The following is an 18,931-nucleotide window of genomic DNA, read 5'->3' as shown; positions in this document are numbered from 1 at the left end:
TCCATAAATCAATTCATCCATCCATCCATTTATCATACATTCATCATCCATTCGTCCGTCATCCATTCATCCATCAATCCATCCATCATCCATCATCCATCCATCCATTATCCATACATACATACCTGTACATCATCTATCTATCATTCATTCATCAATCCAGCCATCAACCATCCATCCATCCAGCCGTCAACCATCCATCTCTCAACTATCCATCATTCAGCAATCCATCCAGCCATCAACATCCATTCATCCATCTAACCATCCATTCATCCATCCATCCTTCATCTATCCATCATTCATCATCCATCCACCATCTAACCATCCATTCATCCATCCATCCATCATCATCATCCAGCCAGCCAGCCATCAACAATCCATCCATGCATTATCCATCCATCATCCATCCATCCATCATCCATCCATCATCATTCATCCATCCAGCCATCATCCATCCATTCATCCATCCATCCATCCATCCATCCATTCATTATATATCCGCTTCTTCCTGGGTCACTGGTGCCTATATTAGCAAAAGTTTTGCTAGTTTCATCTTGTAGCTTTTGTTATTGGTTTAAGTTTTTGTTACTTTTTTTTGTTAATACTGCTTTAAGCTACAATTTTATTCATCTTATTGTTTAGCTTAGTGTTTAGTTTAGTGATTTATTGATAATTAGTTCTTGGTTACTTGTTCCTTTTTAGTTTTTAGCAAAAGTTTTGCTGATTTGAGCTGTTTTTGCTTGCTTTAACTTCCTTTATCAGCCATTGATTCATTTTTTTTTATTATTAATTTTAGCAGCCGTCTGTTTTCAGATTTACGCAGCATTTTCAACAGAAAATATGTAACATAATACCATATCCCATAAAAAACATACTTTAAAATATTGTTAGTAGTTTTTCAGATAAACTGGATAGCTTTTGTCACCAAACCACAGAAACAAACATCTTCCAGGAAGAAGTGTAAACTTTCCTTGTGCTCTAACCACGAGTCACGGGTTGACAGTGGGTTGTTAGCTAAGCCTGCGAAGGGTAACTTACTGAACGCAGCTGACATTTTGTAGTTTGCTGTTTAATGTATTGCAGCAGGGCAATTAATTATCTACTCTTAGCTATCTCACCCTCACACTCTCATTAGCAGAGTGAAGTTTCGTTTGATTGCTTGTTTAACAAGCTACAGTCCAGGATAAGAAGTACATGTCCCTGTCTGCAAGTTACATGAGCAGAAACGTTCTGCATGAAAGCTCGCGTGAGTCGTTGTTCAAAGTGTGTGGTGCGGCGGCTTCTATCCAACTTGGTTCGACCATCTGCTGCGCCTCGGATGAAACGCTGATGTTGGCGCCTCGTGCAAAATTTGATTGGCTGCAATGAAGTATGATCAACAGCTGTTAGAGGAGGACACCATGAAACAAGACGTGAAGATGAACCAGCTCTCATCTTGTTTTTGATTTAATCTCATCGCACCAGCAACAAGTCATGTCTATTTAATTCGACCACACCTGACTGTAGTGTGGCAGTTACCCACTTTATTATTTACATACAGAACAGGTAACGACCAATTGCTCAGGACAGACTTTAATGCCAGATCTGAATACTTGTACCTGGAATCGTCCACATGTGATGAGATCAGCCAGGAATCACTTTAATAGTGCGAACGCTTACGAAGCATTCGCACTATTGGGATCCATTTTTCTTCCGTACGTTTTTCAGCGCGATTCTCGTCCCACAGTTTTCAAACTATTTCAACAAATCATAAATCAAAACGTTCAGCTCATTCAGGAGAAGTGTACTACGACTTTTGGTGCAACTTTAGCTTTTTGAAATATTTAACTTTTTCTGCCATTTTTTCCCGAAAGAAAATTAATTGATATCATTTTACATCCTTCATATACATTTACAACCTTTTACTGATCCTTTCACATTTTGTTCTGGTTCAGCTGCTTTCAGCTTCCTTGGGCATATTTAACTTTTTTTTTTCAGCTAATTTCAGCTGTTTTGTGCTCATTTCAGGGTCTTTATGCTAACTAGAACATTTTTTATGCTTTTTCTAACTTCTTTCTGCTAATGTCAGCTTATTATGCTCCTTTCAGGTTATTTATGCAAGTTTGAGCTTTGTCTGCTATTTCAGCTGCTATTTAGCTGTTTTATGTTAATTTTAGCTTTTTCAGCTAATTCCACTTTAGTTGCACTCATTAACTTTTTTCAGTCAAATTCAGCCAAAATGTGCTCTCTCCACTTCTTTTTGGTAATTTAAGCTTCTTTCTGCCCTTTTTAGCTGCTTTTCAGCTGGTTTTATGCTAATTTCAGCTTTTTTTTCAGGAAATTTCCAATTTTTTGTGCTCATTTCTGCTTCTGAAACGTGTTCTTTCTGCTTTCTACTGATAATTTAACCTTGTTCTACATTTTACGCTAGCTTTTAGCATAATTTCAGCTGTTTTCAGATAAATTCAAGTTTTTCATAGTAATTTCTGCTACTTTCAACCTAATTAAATTATTTCTGCTAATTTCAACTTGTTATGCTCCTTTCAGCTTCTTTCTGCTTGTTTAATTTATTTCAGCTATTATTTAGCTGTTTTATGCTAATATTAGCTTTTTCAGCTAATTCCACATTTTTTTGCACTCATTTCAACTTGTGTTATTTCTGCTGTCTCCTGCTGATTTACGCTTGTTCTAGATCTTCATATACATTTCAGCATGTTTTTTTAAGCTAATTTCAGCTGTTTTTCATTAAGTTCTTCTGCAATAAGCATGCACACTGCATTTTCGCAGGAAATGCAATTTCTCCTGTTCCTAAGAGCAATCGTGTGTTGAATGGGTGAACACAATACCTTGAGCTGCTGCTGTGTGCCCGGGATGTTTATTGGTGATAGCAGCTGTACGATGCGGGGAACCATGTCTCTGTAAGAGAAACTATAGGATCCCATCACCGTCATCAGCTCACTCTGTACCCGGCTGCGGTTCCTGCAAGAACACACACACATACCCACACAAAAAGAATCACCGATGAATACACAAGTTTGCACAGCTAGCTTCCATTTCATCACAGCCTTCATGTGAGAATGGGAACCAGATGATGTCCTGATTTCTTTTTTTTTCACCTGGCGGTACGTGCTGGTAGAAAGCAGCAGCAGATCACGGAGCAGCTCCTGATGAACTACTTTGTATTCACAGCCCTCAGCCAAAAGCTTTCTCATGTACTCACACAAAACGCAGCATTTTCAACATAGTCAACTTCAGGTTATCTTTTTCACATCACGTGCGTGTTAGTCAGTGACCGTATGCGACGTCTTTGCATCGCCAAGCGAACCTCATGCTGGAGCAGAACACGGTCGATGAGAAGGGCGCTGATGTGCCGCTTTTTCCCATGAAGTCTGTAGAAGCCGAGACGAAAGGCTTGCATCACCTTGTTTTTGTGCTTATTAAAAGTGACAGCAGTAAGCTGCAGCTCTAAACTCACCCTGTTTTCCAGGGACTTCTTGACAAGAGTGAAGCTTTTCCAGCGTGAGTCAAACTCCTTCATGCGAGTGCCACGGAAAAACATGAGGTCACCGATAATCTGCAGTCACACAAACAAAATGGCACTTTGAGGCCGTGCAGGCCCAAGATATTAGATTAAGCATTTCAAACAGAAGCATAGCAAATGGTTGAGCATCTTAATGATGATAAAAGGCTACTTCAGAGTGCCCCAGGATGTGATCTGGATTAAGAAAAGGTGGATAACCTGTGCATTGCAAAGAGTAAGAGGTTCCATTTGGAGAATGTTTGAGTTAAATTCACTCAGAAGCAGCAGTATCATTGTTTGGCAGATGGACTCTCATACGGAAGGGAGGAGACACACAGACGTCTCATATGGATGCAGAATGCAGGATGAGCTGCCTTATCTTTGAAACTGACCCCAGAGCAGGGCTATTCAACTAAATTGCTCAGTGGGCCAGAGTTACTGAAAGCCAATAGCTCAGGGGCCGGACATCCAGCAGTTATTGACATTAAGTAAGTTTGTTTTATGGTTTAAAGTCTAGTTTTATTTAAAAATGAACCCATTGGTGGGCTAAACTTGTATGAGTGCCATCGTCTGCAGCTCGTCTCTCTAAGATGGCCACTAATTGCCACCAGCTGTCGACCATCTACCTGATGAGATCCCTCACTACTTAAGACTGCAGTTGAGTGCTACTCTTCGCTGGTACATTATACTCTCCATGGTATTTATGTCTATGGCCCGTTGTATTTGATGACAGTCAAGATACTTACCTTGTTCTTCGTGCCTTCAGTCATCCTGCCTCCTTGGGTCCTGTCCAGTCCTGGTTCTGCCTTGGTCCTGTTCCTCATTCCTCGTGCCTTGCCCTCCAGCCACTTGCTTGCCCTGCCTGATCTTCCATCTCTGGAACCGTCTCTGGATACACTTCGGTGCTCCACCTTGACGTCCAGACCTGTAAGGAGAAAACAAACAAATTAATCTCTACATTCAACCCCAGCCTCTAGACCAGGGATACTAACTGCGCAGCTCCCGAGCCACATGCGGCTCGCCATGCTTTATTGGTGGCTCTCGTGACAGGTTACAACAATACGCCAGCACAGCCGATACATTTTTAAAATGTGCTGCCGCATTGTGCAATAATTGTGCATGTCGGCTCGGGCTTCTTTGATGCGTTTTTATGAATAATATTGTGTTAATCTACTTGTTGAGGAGGAGGCAGGTCTGACCGGCCGGTAGAGGTAAAAAAAAAAGTCCTGTTAAGCTTCAGATGGATCAGCTGATCATCTGCCGCGCGCGTCCGCTGACTTGCCGCCGGTAAAAAGACAAAAAACAAACCCACATCCTGTTAATATCAGATGGATCAGCTACCGGCCGCGCCCGTCTCTGCACCTGCTGTCATCTGCAGTGAAGGAAGTACCATTTTTGACTTGTGTTTTCTTCATGGGATTGGGGTAACGACTACAAGCTGAACTTTTTACACCGTCACCATTTTCAACCATGAACACTATCAAGCAAAAACAGAGAAACTGACTGACCCATCCATGCCCATCTTGAATGCCTCACTGTGTTTTCAACAACAATTTACAAATACAACATGAAGAAAGTCAAGGACATGCACCACAGCTTCTCATCTCAGTACTAATGTACATTTTGTTTAAATGGATAATGCGCTGGCTGTGTTTCTTTTTTCATAGGTGGGGTGTTTAATTTTTTTCTTTTATTTGAGTGACTTGGGGTGATATCGCGGCTCTCCCCTTGACTTTGAGCTGTCAATGTGGCTCTTTTGAAGAAAAAAAATGGTGAGGATCACTTCTCTAGACCGACCTGACCTTGTCCTTTCTCCTCGGAGGTTCCAGGTGAGCACCTGTAAATACTGTCACTCACTGTATATAAATAAACACTGTTGAACCTTTATCTTGGAGTCTTGTCTTGATCCGGGTCTCGTACAAATCTGGGCTCCCTGAGATCATTACAGAGCTGAGCTCATCCGTGGGCCTGATTTGGCCTCCGGGCCGCCAGTTGAATAGCCCTGCTCTAGAGTGTGTGTTTGCTGCATGGCTGTTTGCTTAACAAAATCAATGCTGACATGCAGCTTGATCTCCCCCAGATTCATGGAGGGCACCCTGAGAAAAGGCAAACCGTGAGCGACGGCATGTGACGAGCCTGAGTAAAGAGTGTGTGTTTTCATGCTAGAGTGTATCAACTGAGCCTCACAAGTCAGATATGTGCACTCCATCCATGCTTTCAAATCTGAGAAGGCTTTGCCACAACCCCTCCCTGTGATGGAGACACCACATCACACTCCTTCCACAGCAGTGTGTCTTTATGTGTGTTATGAATTCACTGGGCAAAGCTAAATTAACTTTTCTACGCTCATAAATTCAAACAGATGCACAGCGCTTTTTGTTGCGGACAAGCTTGAATTGTCAGTAATGGACGGCCACGGCTTTGTTTGTTTTGCTTGTGTGCTTGCCCGATTACGTCTGAGGGCCGAAAACGGAGACAAATGACGGCGCACCTGGTCATTGGCTGATTTCCAGAGACACAGCGTTTGATCCGCTGCAGCTCTGGGTGCAGGAGGCAGGACAGCAGCTGGAAATCAAAGTTCTCCTCCTCCCGGCTGGGCACGTGCCAACATCGCCACATCCCCGGCTCGGCTCCAGTCCTGCAGGAGGAGACCCAGTAAGCTGTGGAGTCGCTGCCACTTTTCCTATGGAAAAGCTGGCAGGCGAACCTGCACAACCAGTCAGCTTTCAAACCACAGGCCTGTGTCGTCTACTGATATTTACATATTTAAATGTCATGCAAGGAGATTAAAAGATGACTCAGCAAACAGAGGAAAACCAGAAACACTCCAAACTGCACGAAATGGCAAACTAGCAAAACAAAAATAAACAAATGGAACAAAATCAATCAATAAATACATTTGTATTCAAAACTTAAATTATAATCTGTGATGGTCTGCTCTAAAGCATAAAAAAAGTCATTTTATTTGTTTTTAAATGAGCTTCTCTCTTTTGTGAACACTTTATTTTGGCTGATTCAACCATGTGTGAAAGTTAGTGTGTGTGATTACCTCCACTAGAAACTATTGTTACTGCTTAGGATTAAAAAAAGACTAATAACGGGGCCTTGAGGGGAGTTCATCAAGAGGCCACCTTCCAGCTTCTGTTGCAGAGAATTTAAGACAATCTGAGAGTAAAACTGAGAGACAGCTGAGCTGCACATCTGCTCCAAATGACCCTGTTCCCATTTAGGTTAGACTTTGTGTGAATGCAGAGTCAATATTCACACTGTTTTCTTTATCTTTTTTTCATACAATGGGCTATTTCAGTCCCCCCCCCCCACCCCCCACCCCCAATAGAAATACAATCTCTGTCAGTTCTTTCAAAATCCTTATTTTCTTTTCAATCTGCTTCAGAGCACTTGCTCCGTTTTTTCTCTTACTTTTAGTTTTTGACTATTGTTTTACATTTAGCTTCCAGATAGCATTTAGAATTTGTTGCTATATTCACCTAGCCTTTTGCTACTTTTAGCTTTTAGCTAGGGGTTTGCTACTTTTAGCTTTGAACAAGACGTTTACTTTTTTTTGTGTGTGTGTGTGGCCTCTTTGCTTCCTTAACCCAGCATTTGGATCCTTTACCTTTTACCTACTATGCTGATACATTTAGCTTTTAGTTAGCGTTTTGCTAGTTAGAGCTGAGCAAACCTTTTGGTGCTTTGAGCTGACATTTTACAGATTTTAGTTTTTTGCTAGTTTTTTTCTATTTTAGTGCTAGTGCTTTGCTACCGTTAGCTTTTAGCGCGTACTTTATACTTTTAACTTCTAGCTAGCCTTTTGATATGTTTAGCTAGAATTTAGCTAATTTTAGCTTTTAGCTATTATAGCTATTTGCTAGCCTTTAGACATTTTTTGCCTTTTGCTACTTTAAACTTTTAGCAGACTTTTTGTTGCATCTATCTGGCATTTTGATCCTTTATCTTTTAGCTACAATGTTGTTATATTTAGCTTTTAGTTTATGTTTTGCTAATTTTAGCTCTGAACTAACCTTTTGGTGATTTTAATTAATTTTTTAATAAATGTAACTTTTAGCTGGCCTTTTGCTAGTTTTAGCATTTATCTAGCATTTGTGTCTGTATTTTAGCATTTAGAAAATTTGAGCTTTTAATAAATGGTTTGCTCCTTTTAGCCAGAGTTTTGCTATTTGTAGCATTCAGCTAATGTCCTGCTTCTTTTAGTTTTAACAACTCAGTTTTTGCTTCTTCAGAACATTTCATTAAATCCATCAAGCACTCAGTAGTTTAACAGAAAATGTATTTTTCTTCTTTTAATCTCACTGCTCTGATGTTTCATAATGTGGTTGTGAATTTCGTATACAGCATCTTTAAAGGGAGACTGCGCCAAATTAGAAACAATCCAACTAAAATCTGTAAATTATAGTTAGACACACTAAACTCCAGTTTGCAGCAATCACAGTATTTGCCACAACAAATTAACTTGGTTGGCTCTGACCAGAACCATTAGCATCTTTTAAAACCTTTGTCTATTTTTCCACGTTGATTTAAAATTCATTATTATGCTGCTGAATAATCAGAGTTCATGCTGCTTTCGTATCTTATCAGTTAGTAAATTCAAACAACTTTTTTAACAACTTTGACGTAGATTAATGTCTCCCACTTGCTGAAACGCAGACAGAGCAACAAACTCTTGCCTGAATGGTTTCAAATACAATGTGCGTATGACTGTAACTTCAGAAGAGCCTAAAACTATTTGAAAATCCACTTTAACCACTTTTTTGTTTGACTTGTTTTTTCTAAGGTATTTTTACAACTATATTTAGTTATTTTCATAAACTATGACACATTTGATCCTTAGATTATGTCATTTCAATTTAAAGCAATCTATAATAGAGGCAAAAATGTCACCAAATATGTCATTTAACCTAAAAAATATAGACTTTTTGTCAGTATTGGTGCAACCTCAGTGTTTGTGTGTATATTTAGGTTTTTCCCCAAATAGGAATGTCAGTATTAAAGCCTCCCCAGGTGCTGCGGTGCTTGGTGGTATAGATGAGAGACAAGAGACGAGTGTGTGCTCCAGCAGACTGCAGCACACACACACACTGGAACCGCTCCAGCTCCCCTTGGTATTCCAGCAGCTGTTCACCATCCACACGGGTTACCTAAATACTCTCATACACACACACTTATGTGAGGAAATGCAATTCTTTGGAGAATTGTGCCTTAAACATTGAGGATCTTCAGTAAATCTCAACGTCTGGCTCGGTCCAGCTCGTGTTAATCTCCCCAGGGTAATAAAACAAAAGTGAAAGAGTGTCAATATGTTCTGGTTAATGACAAAGTTCTCTGATATTTACGGCAAGGAAGTGTGCACGCTGAAGAAAATATCATTCGGGCATAGTTTGTTTCTCTGTCGTCGCCCCTGCTTCAATCCTGCTTTGTAAATGATAAAAAAGAAAAGTCTGTTCCAAGCAGTTTTACTCACTCTGCGGCAGTAATTGGAAAGTTGTGTCAAACAGATGTTTTTGGTAAAGACATGGCACAAATGAAAATAAATAAGTGTCTGAGGTTTTTCAGATAATTTGTTGTCTCGCCTCTGAGAGCAGCTGGAGATCCCACAACAGCTCAATTAGTTATTCAGTCATGTCATTTACCGTATTTTCCGGCGTATAAGTCGCCGTTTTTTGCATAGATTTGTCAGTCCTGCACGTTGTACAGTACGCCGAAGCAACTTATATGTTTTTTTTTGTCCATATTCAATCATAACGCAATTTTTGACTGATGCTTTAAATTTCGAAGAACTACAACAGCAAGTCATCCGATGCACGCTCGCTTCAATCAGCTGGTGCAGGCGAAGGAACACCGGAGAGCTAGTGGCTCCGACCATGATGGATGGATAGATGGATGGATGGATGGCCACCCAGGTGAAATTAAGCTGTTTTGACCATTAAATAAATGCATAATAAATACGGGTTATCTATGTTTTTTCCTCTTCATGATGCTTTTTTTGACTGATGCGACTTAAACGCCAGAAAAGACGGTATATCATTTTAACATTCACGTCAGTTTGCACCTCCCTTTTTATGCTAAATGTTTGTCTTAGTGTAGAGTTGAAGGATCAAGAAGCCGTATTAATGCTTCCATTTTGCTGTCGAAAAAGCTAAAACGAATCCTTCAGGTTTGCACGAGTAACACACGGATAAAAGGTGATAGAGTGTTGCCACGGCAACCAAACTCCCTAAATCTCAGCCTGATCGAACTTCAGCTTGATGTACCAGAACGTGCACACATTCCACACCCCACTAAAAAACAGAATCCTCTGCTGGTGTTCTGGTTCACGTCACGTCTGGACCACTCAGGAGGCCCGAGATGTTTGCCACGACAGCTTAGAGCTGCTGTTATAGCACCAGTGATACTTTAATTTAGACATGTGGTTTAATTGTTGTAGCTGATAGTTAATTAAGATCCAAACTAATCTAATCAACTCTTCATCAAACTAGGAACTGTAACTCTGCTGAACAGAAAGAACGAAGGAAATCAGTCACAGTGACATGAAGATGGAAGAGTTTCCTGCACGTTTCATTCATCACCTCAATGAACTTATTCTCATTAGAGACCTCGAACCATCTTCATGCGAGCATCTTCTCTATGATCAGGACTGTTCTACTTAGTAATGTGGGAGATGATGCTGCAGCAGTGAGGGACGAACAGACGGAGAGACTCAGCGGGACGACACCGCAAACACACACGTGCACACGTGCAACACACATCCAAACACACAGCAGTGCACATTTAGATGCTCAAGCACGAGTAATGAGACGAGCAGTAAAACCTTATTAAAGTGTTTCTTTTTTTGTCCCAGTAGCATATGAAACAGGACAGCTCACAGATCTGTGTTCTGCAAACCAAAACGAACTTTATCAAAATTTAAAAAGAAAATAAGATAAAGATAACAATATAACTGCAGCTCTGCGCATGTGAGCCACCATTCCGCCTGACACACACAAAGATGCAAGGACGTACAGCTTCTGCATAGAAAAAGATCAGATGATGAGGTTCATTTATACATGTCAAGATTGTTGCGTTTATTACAAAATATCTGAAAAAATACCAGAACACGTTTTATTAGCTGATAAAAATCACACACAGGGACATGTGTAAACTGGTCGTTTCACATTTTGGTCAAACATAGAACAGCATCAACACCAGACAGTCAAAGAAAATAGAAAAACAAAACAGAAGCATTCAAAATGGTTCAAAACAGAACAGAACAAGTCTAAAAAAGTTAAGTCAGGCCTTCTGGATGGATTCTTCCTGTTGAAACGTTTTGTCTTTTATCCAAAAGACTTTGTCAGTCGGATGTGCTGCACAAAACTCAGTCTTGTAAATAACACCTTCTCATGGTGGATCAACCAGTTTGCTGGTGAAGCCAAAACTAGCTGATCACGTGATAAAGGAGGACCATCAGCCTAATTTAGTGCCCTGATGGCCACTTGCTATTCACAGAGGGCTGAGTAACATGAAGAACAGCACAAAATTTATTCATAATTTTGGGGTTGAGCGACTGACAGGAGTTTGGCCACACACCCTTAATTTATTGGTTTTGTTTAATTTTGTTCAACCAATCAGAGTGTGCGGAGCGTGACCATTTAAATCACTGTGTTGGAGCAGGGAACAGGCCTAAAAAAAATAGAACCTGACTTAGAAGTTGATAAAGTCCAGATCAGAGTACACGGAAGGCTTTTTACTCCTAAAATATCCATGTATTGTGGGGATGGTACCCTGGTGCATAATGTTTTTGTCCTGCTCTCCCTATCGATCACTCCCCGTCTCCCTACACCTGTGACGCTCCACAGGTGTTGGCACTCGTCTCGTTAATTATCTCTGTATTTAAGTCTGAGTCTTTGTGTTATTGACAGTTGGTGCATTGTTGGGTATGACCTCGTCTTGTTCCTTGTGTTTTGCTGAGTCTGACTTGTTCTGTAAGTTTTGGCTGCCATGTCAGCTTATTTATTTATATTATTAAAGTGTTTTGGATTTTACGACCTGGCCTCCAAGTCCATATATAGAGTATGGTATTATATTTTAGGATTCTTAACTGGTATAGGCAAAAGAAGGCACGTTACTCCAGTTCTGGCCTCCCTTCACTGGCTCCCGATTAACTTTCAAATTAATCTTAAAATACTTTTGTATGCTTTTAAATCTCTGAACAGTTCTGCCCCCGCTTATCTCGCTGATCTGCTGCAGCCATATGGTCCACATTGCACTCTGAGGTCAGCAGACCAGATGGTTCCAGGAACTCATTTTAAGCTCAGAGGTGACAGGACCTTCTCTGTTGCAGGTCCAAGTTACCACTGCAAGTCAGGCAGGCTCCCTCTCTCACTGTTTTTAAGTCTCGTTTAAAAACGGGCTTTTGACATGGTGTGAGTTGATTTTAACTTGCCTGTATTCTTTAATGTTAGCCATTTAGTTCTTATCTTTATTTGGATCTATGTATTTTATCCTGTCTCCTTTGCTTATTTTGTTTACTGTACAGCACTCTGGCTGGCCTGGTTGCCATTTTAAGTGCTTTATAAATAAAGTTTTATGGTATGGCATGGTAAAATATATATTTATACATGCTTATGTTGGTGTGTATTCATGTAGTACATTGCATATTTCAGTGGAGCTCTGTGACAATAGTACTAACAGTGGAGGACAACCCCAGCTCCACCAGACTCTCCAGCTGTGTCTGAGTATCGGTCTCCTTCTCATCTCTCATCTGCTCCAGCGTTCTACTGTCTATCAGAGCAAAACACCTGCACGAGCAACACAAGGACACACAGAAGTGCACAAAACGCACACTTAAAACACTTGTCAGCGATGAAAATGTCAAAAACAGTACGATTAAAACAAAAAACAACCCAAAAAAGGGCTCTTTTCACTCCAGAGGCAGAGAGTCTAGTGCTTTTCAAACAGAAAGGCACATTCTTATTCAGACGCTGACAACAGAGCTTCACGCTGTGACAGTCTGACTCACTAATTTATCTCTACCTGTCCAGGAACTGCCGAACGGAGTCTTCAAACCTGGCCGAGGCAAAGCGGAGATCTCTTTCGATCCGTGGAGGAGAACTGAAGGTAATGTGTTTGTAATATATCTCTGTGCTTTGGTTTATTTTCTGCCTGAATTACAAAAGAAACACTTTGACATTTTGGGAAATACACCTGATGGAACAGTGCCAAAAGATGGAGCACTTGATTTTTGTTATATTTGCGTTCCAGTACACTCATTTATGAGTGTAACTTCGTGTAATGACAGACGTAAGAAGAAGGTAAAGAGGTCAGAACTGAGATTTTTATTTTTATTTTATTTCTGTGCAAAGATACCAGAGTCAGATGTTCAGGGAGGCCTGGAGCAGAGGAGCCTCCATCCTTTGTCTCTTTTTAAAGGGATATTCTGGACTATTTTAAAATGATGTTCCATCAGATAGTTATTAGTAGTTATTAAATACCTCCAAGACTGGCTCTTAACTTAACCTGGAGGAAGAATTCTGCCCGTTTCTTCATACTTTGTTCTCTTTGACTGTTCTGTTGTGATTTGGCGCTATATAAATAAGCTGAATTGAATTGATGTCCCAGCTGATAAGGTATTATTTAACCTTTATTTAAACATGTTAGTCCCATTGATCCACGAGGACTCATTTACAAGAGAGACCTGGATTTGAACAAAGAATGATGACAACAGTGGATAACAATACAATCACAAATGATGCATACATTTTTTTTACAATTGAAAACAAAATTATAATTAAAGGGATAATTAAAAGAAAACGTAGTGAAAAAACGGCTAGATTACGAGGCGATGTAAAAAACTAAAAACAGGAACATGTCTGCATTGTTTTTTTCCCAGGAACTTAACAAATGTTTAAAGCCACTTAGAGAGATCGAGGTCGAGAGGTTCAAATCTTTTTGCAAAATATTCCAGGAAACAGGAGCGGAGTAGGAGAAGGCCCTTTTACCTAGTTCAATCCGCACTGAGGGAACACTGCAGGTAATAATGTCCTGAGAGCGCACACTGTAGCTGCACTCACGCAGAGACATGTAGGAGGAGATGTATGAAGGCAGCAGACCAAGAAGTGATTTAAAGATGAAAATGTACCAGTGGGAGAGTCTGCGTGAAGTTGATGACCAGTTAACCAGTGAATGCAGGGTGCAGTGGTGGGTATGGTTGTTATAACCAGTTATGATTCTTAGTGCACCGTGATAGACATCATCTAACATCTGCAGGGTGCTTGTAGGAGCATTCATGTAAATAATGTCACCGTAGTCGATGGAGGGAAGGAAAGTCATAGTTACAAGGTGTTTCCTAGCATTCAGGGTTAGACAGGATCTGTTTCTGAAAAAGAAACCCAGTTTAACTTTCAGTTTCTTTACCAAGTTTTCCATGTGAAGGTTAAAATAGAGATGCAAATCGACCAAGATACCCAAATATTTGTAGGAATCGACAACTTAATAGGGACACCATTAAAGGATCAAATCCTAGGAAGAAATGCTGGGACCAACTTCCTGTTTGAAAAAAGCATCCCTTTTGGTTTTATCGGCATTTAGGACAAGTTTGAAATGGAACAAATCTGACTGGATGATGTCAAAGGTGGATTGCAAAAATTGGAAAGCCTTAGCAACTGTTTTAGCTTGACAGTAAACAGCTGTCATCAGCGTAGAAGTGTAAGGATGCATAAGGGATGCTCTGACCTACGTTGCTTAGGTAGATTGTAAAGAGGGTGGGTCCTAAGACTGAGCCTTGTGGTACACCATTGTTAACTGTTAAATAACTGGAGGAAATACCTTCAAATTAGACCAGACTATCTCTTTAAGTGTTTCTTTAATATGAAGATGGTTAACTTAACCCAAACGATAGGGGTGGGTGAAAACTGCTGCCTTTTTTCACCAAACCAGCCAGGAAGCATTGGCGCAGCCAGGGGGTGGCCCGTGGTCGTCTTGGCCACCACCCACTCGCTACTTTGTTGGCAGAGTTTTTGTCATAGTTATAAGTTAGATTGAGAAGCAATTTGCAAACAATGGTGGTTTGTTGGGTAAAGGTGTAATATGTTTGTCTTCTAAATTCTAGGTGTCAAGTGAGATTTATCACCAATTTAAAATACAATATTTCACAACAGTTTTGGATTATTTATTTATTTTAACTGGTTTAGGGATGCATTAAGGAGATGATGTGAGTCTTCATTATATAATTTTACGTTACAATCACTGCTTGTGTAAGTAAATGAGGGAATGGCCAAGAAACCCTGTTAGATTCACAGCAACTTGCCATGTAGTGGGAATAAAGCTGTCTTTGGGCCACCGCTACATGAGCAATGCTTTCAGTCTGGCCACCCCTATGAAAATCGTCTGGCGTGTTTTCAGGCTTTGATCTTTGTACAAATTGAAGAAAACAACAAAATATAAGCAGCTAATTAAAAGCATTTACAGATTCAGGTAGGCAGATTGTGCTGCAGGGTCACAGAGCCCAAAAAGCTGCTTCTGTTCTTTATGCTAAACTGAGCTGACACCTGCATGTTTACTGTACAAACATAAAAGTGGCATCAGTTTTATCATCTAACTACTGGGAAAAAAAATAATAAAATCCATGCATTACCTAAAGCTGTCACATTACTCACTTCAGGAAAAAAAAAAATCATTGATAGATGTTTTTCAAGGCTTGCTGTATAATTTTGCAAAACTAAAGAGAATCTTATGGAACTCCTGAATTCTGTCCAACCATTTATTTTTCTTGTACATTTAATTTAAAACTTACCATTAAATTGATAATTCAGACAATTTGAAGAGGGGCTCTGTGGAAAAGTGATAAGTAATGAATATTTTACCTGTTGTAGATGGCTTTTTGATTCACTTCACTTTGTAGAAATTGTTGATTTTTGACTGGATGTAAAACCGAACAGCTAGCCTGAGTAGAACCAGCACAAAAGCAGGTTGCCTTAACGTAATTGTCAATTTATCTGGCAAATATATGTGTATGTGTGTGTATATGTATACTTAGTGCTAAAGAAGAGGCCAATTTGTTTTTAGAATGTGCACAGTAAACTTTTGAAACATCAGTTTACATTTCAATACTAAAGATTTTTGCAAGTCTAGAGGCCATGTTAGGTCTTTGGACCTGTAAAGAACAAGCAAGTTCAAATGAATGGATGGATGGTGTATTTTACTTTAAATTTGTCAAATAAAACACATCATCTCTGTTGTGTGTGTACCTAAGTGAGATCCATGTGTCTGAAAAGAGCGGCTGAACAACCCACCAAAGTGGTGAAGGTGGTGCTGAGCTGGAACGTTATCTGGACAGAGAGGCACAACAGATCAATTAACATCACCTGACATCATCGCAGCCTGTGTAAAATAATGGGCCAAGAAAAAGTTTTTCCAAATGTATTCATTTATTCCGGTGCAAAGATTAATACGGTGTGGAGAGAACGAGCACGGCAGATGAGGGAACCGATCCGTTTTGCTATTCAAGAAGCTGCATTAATTACGAGTTCTCCACACTGAGATATTCATTGCACTTTTGAGAATAATTAATAGAACAGACCTGAGTGTACAAGAAGGGAATTCAATCAGCACAAGCTGCATTGTCTACTTGTCTAATCATTTTTCTTCATTACTGATCAGCACGTTCATCACTCAGCATGCACTTGCTGAAGTCACTGGGGTTCAAGAGAAGCAGAACGTGCGCACGGCCTTCTGGGTAACAGTTGTTAAGACAGGGGTTCTCAAACTTGTTGGGTTCAGGGACCCGTTACAGGGGAGAAAAAGTTTCAGGGACCCCCTCATAACCCTCATGTTTATTACATAATTTTCTTCAATTTGCCTCTTTATTATAATGGAAATATTTGTGTAACATAAATACTTAAGACCTGTTCTGTAATATAATTAATCCAATTTTTATACTTTTAAACATTGGGTATTTTTCATTCAAGACACAATTAACAAAATTTTAAATTTCAACTTCCAAAAATTACCGTTTTGAGAAAATTAACAGTATCAAAAAACACTTTAAAACTTCATCTATTCACATAACGAACATAAATGTAGTGCCAGTTTTTCAGATTATTACAGAAAACTACATAGAAAACTGAACAGAATCAAAGTCAAAGTTTCTTTATTTGTCGTTCGCATCACATGTGGTACACGTGGTTGAACGAAATTGTGTACACAGGGTCCCAGTTACATCCAACAAGTATAAATTGTAAAGAAAAACAGTAATAAGATCTAAGACAAACAGTAAATCATAATGAAATCATAACAAAAATCTTAACAGCAGTAGTCATACCAAGTAAAAGGGCTTAATCTATAAACTGATCAATGCCAGAATGCAAATAGCGGTGTGTGGGGGGGTCCTCCCTCAGAAAATTTTGAATAAAGTAGATGCAATGTCTTGCATTTTGGTGTATTTTAATTGGTTGTTAAACATCTACATGCTTGTAAAAAATAAAATAAAATTGAGGCCCGCCAAGTGCTGGCTCGCAGACCCCGAGGGGTCCGGGGACGTCAATTTGAGAACCACCGGGTTAGGTGACACGGGTCATGCTGATCGTGCAGCTGAGGGTGGCGGTGAGGGGTGTGGCTCCATTAGGGTCTCCATCGTGTGGAGGAAAAAATAAGAAAATCATATAATTCATGATTTAGAGTCTGACTGGTGCAGCTTGAATTAAAAAGTAATGTATCGCATGTGTTCGTTTTTAACTTTTCAAGTTCGGGTGCGAGGAGAGCAAGGTTCTGGAAAACCCAGGCTGCCAGTTTTACTGCAAACCACCAGGAGAGGGCAGATGATGGCAGGGACAGATAAACAGAGACCACCTGTCTTTGTCCAGATCAGAGCGTTTGTAATGATGATGATGATGATGTGTGTTCATTGGTTGTTTACAGCTCAGTGAACTACTGTACTGATGAGGAATACAGAAGAATAACTGAGTGTGTGTTGAGGATGACTCTCAGCAACTACCACATCAAATTTTACCTTGATATCTGTAAACTTGTCTGATTTAGGTCCTTTATCCACTGTGACCATCTTGACAAGTTAATTAACTGGTAAGTGGTTTTTGTCATATCTGAGCAACAAAACCTTTTCAATGTTTGTGAATAACATACAGTCTAAGACCACTCCGTTACTGTATGGTGTTCCTCAGGGTTCAGTCTTAGGTCCTATTCTGTTCCTTCTATACATCAGACCCCTTGGAAAGATTATTAGTAGCTTCAGAAATGTGTCTTACCATTTCTATGCTGATGACATTCAACTGTGCTATTCCTTCTATGACTCAGAATTACACAAGTTAGCTGAATTAGTAAACTGTGTTTCCCATATTAAGGCATGGTTGACTAACAACTGCCTTCAGTTAAATTCTAGCAAGACTGAAACCCTGATCATTGCTCCTGAACAAAAAGATCCTTGGATCAAGCAACACCTTGGTTCTCTGGGCTCCTCTTCGCAGATGAGCCTCAAAAACCTTGGTGTTCTGTTCGAGCAGTCAATGTCGTTGAAAAAACACTCTAAGCTTCTGGTAAAAAAAAAACTGCTTTTATCGTCTGAGAAACATTTCTAAACTGAGGGCAATGTTATCCAAATCTGACCTGGAGATGATTATTCATGTTTTTATCTCTTCTCATTTCGATTATTGTAATTCCCTTTTTAGTTTCTTTAACAAATCTGCCGTCGCTCGTCTCCAGTGGGTCCAGAACGCTGCTGCGAGGCTTTTAACAGGAACTAACAGAAGGTCTCATATTACACCAGTTCTATCTTCTTTTCATTGGCTGCCTGTAGAATTTAGAATTAATGTAAAAATTTTGATCTTGACTTTTAGAGCTTTAAATGGACAGGCCCCCCAGTACATCACTGAAATGATGATCCCTTATTCTCCAGCCCGCACCCTCGGGCTTCAGCGCTGAACCTCCTAAAGGTTCCTACGATGTCATGATCAGCGGCCACCGCTGGCCCCCCATCTGCTCACTTCCCTGCCCCTTCATGACATGCCATGTTTTCTGCCCTTCTGGTCATAGTTTCTGTTCAAGTTTATTATTCTCATCTCCTGTCAACCTGCACCTCTGCCAGCTCACTTAACCACACCCACTCTGCTGAGTCACTGCAATCAACCTTCATGCCTCTCACCTGTTCATGTCTCTATTTAAGCACCATTCTCCCTCTCCACCAGTGCCGAATTATTATGGTCCTTGATACTCCCATGGTCCTGGTCCCTGAGACAAGCTGCTGAGAAGGAATATTTTATGAAACTAAGAGTAAAACACAAAAAAATAAGTCAAAGTAAACAAAATTATTTATTTTTCTTTAAAAATGTAATTGGATATCCAACAAATAGGCCTAATTTTATACAGTCTTTAACTTTACGCTTTTAAGTAGGATACTTAATTCTTCAACAATTAAGAGAACTCACATTG

General features: G+C 40.0%; 1 pseudogene; it reads right to left on the bottom strand.

The window, feature by feature from the left end:
* Positions 1–17,549, bottom strand: part of LOC119423523 — a 45,969-nt pseudogene extending 28,420 nt beyond the window's left edge.
* Positions 17,550–18,931: the final 1,382 nt, after the last annotated feature.

The sequence above is a fragment of the Nematolebias whitei genome, chromosome 17 (assembly GCF_014905685.2).
Source record: "Nematolebias whitei isolate Nwh7 chromosome 17, NemWhi1, whole genome shotgun sequence".
NCBI lineage: Eukaryota > Metazoa > Chordata > Actinopteri > Cyprinodontiformes > Rivulidae > Nematolebias > Nematolebias whitei.
This window is presented reverse-complemented; position numbering and strand designations above follow the sequence as displayed.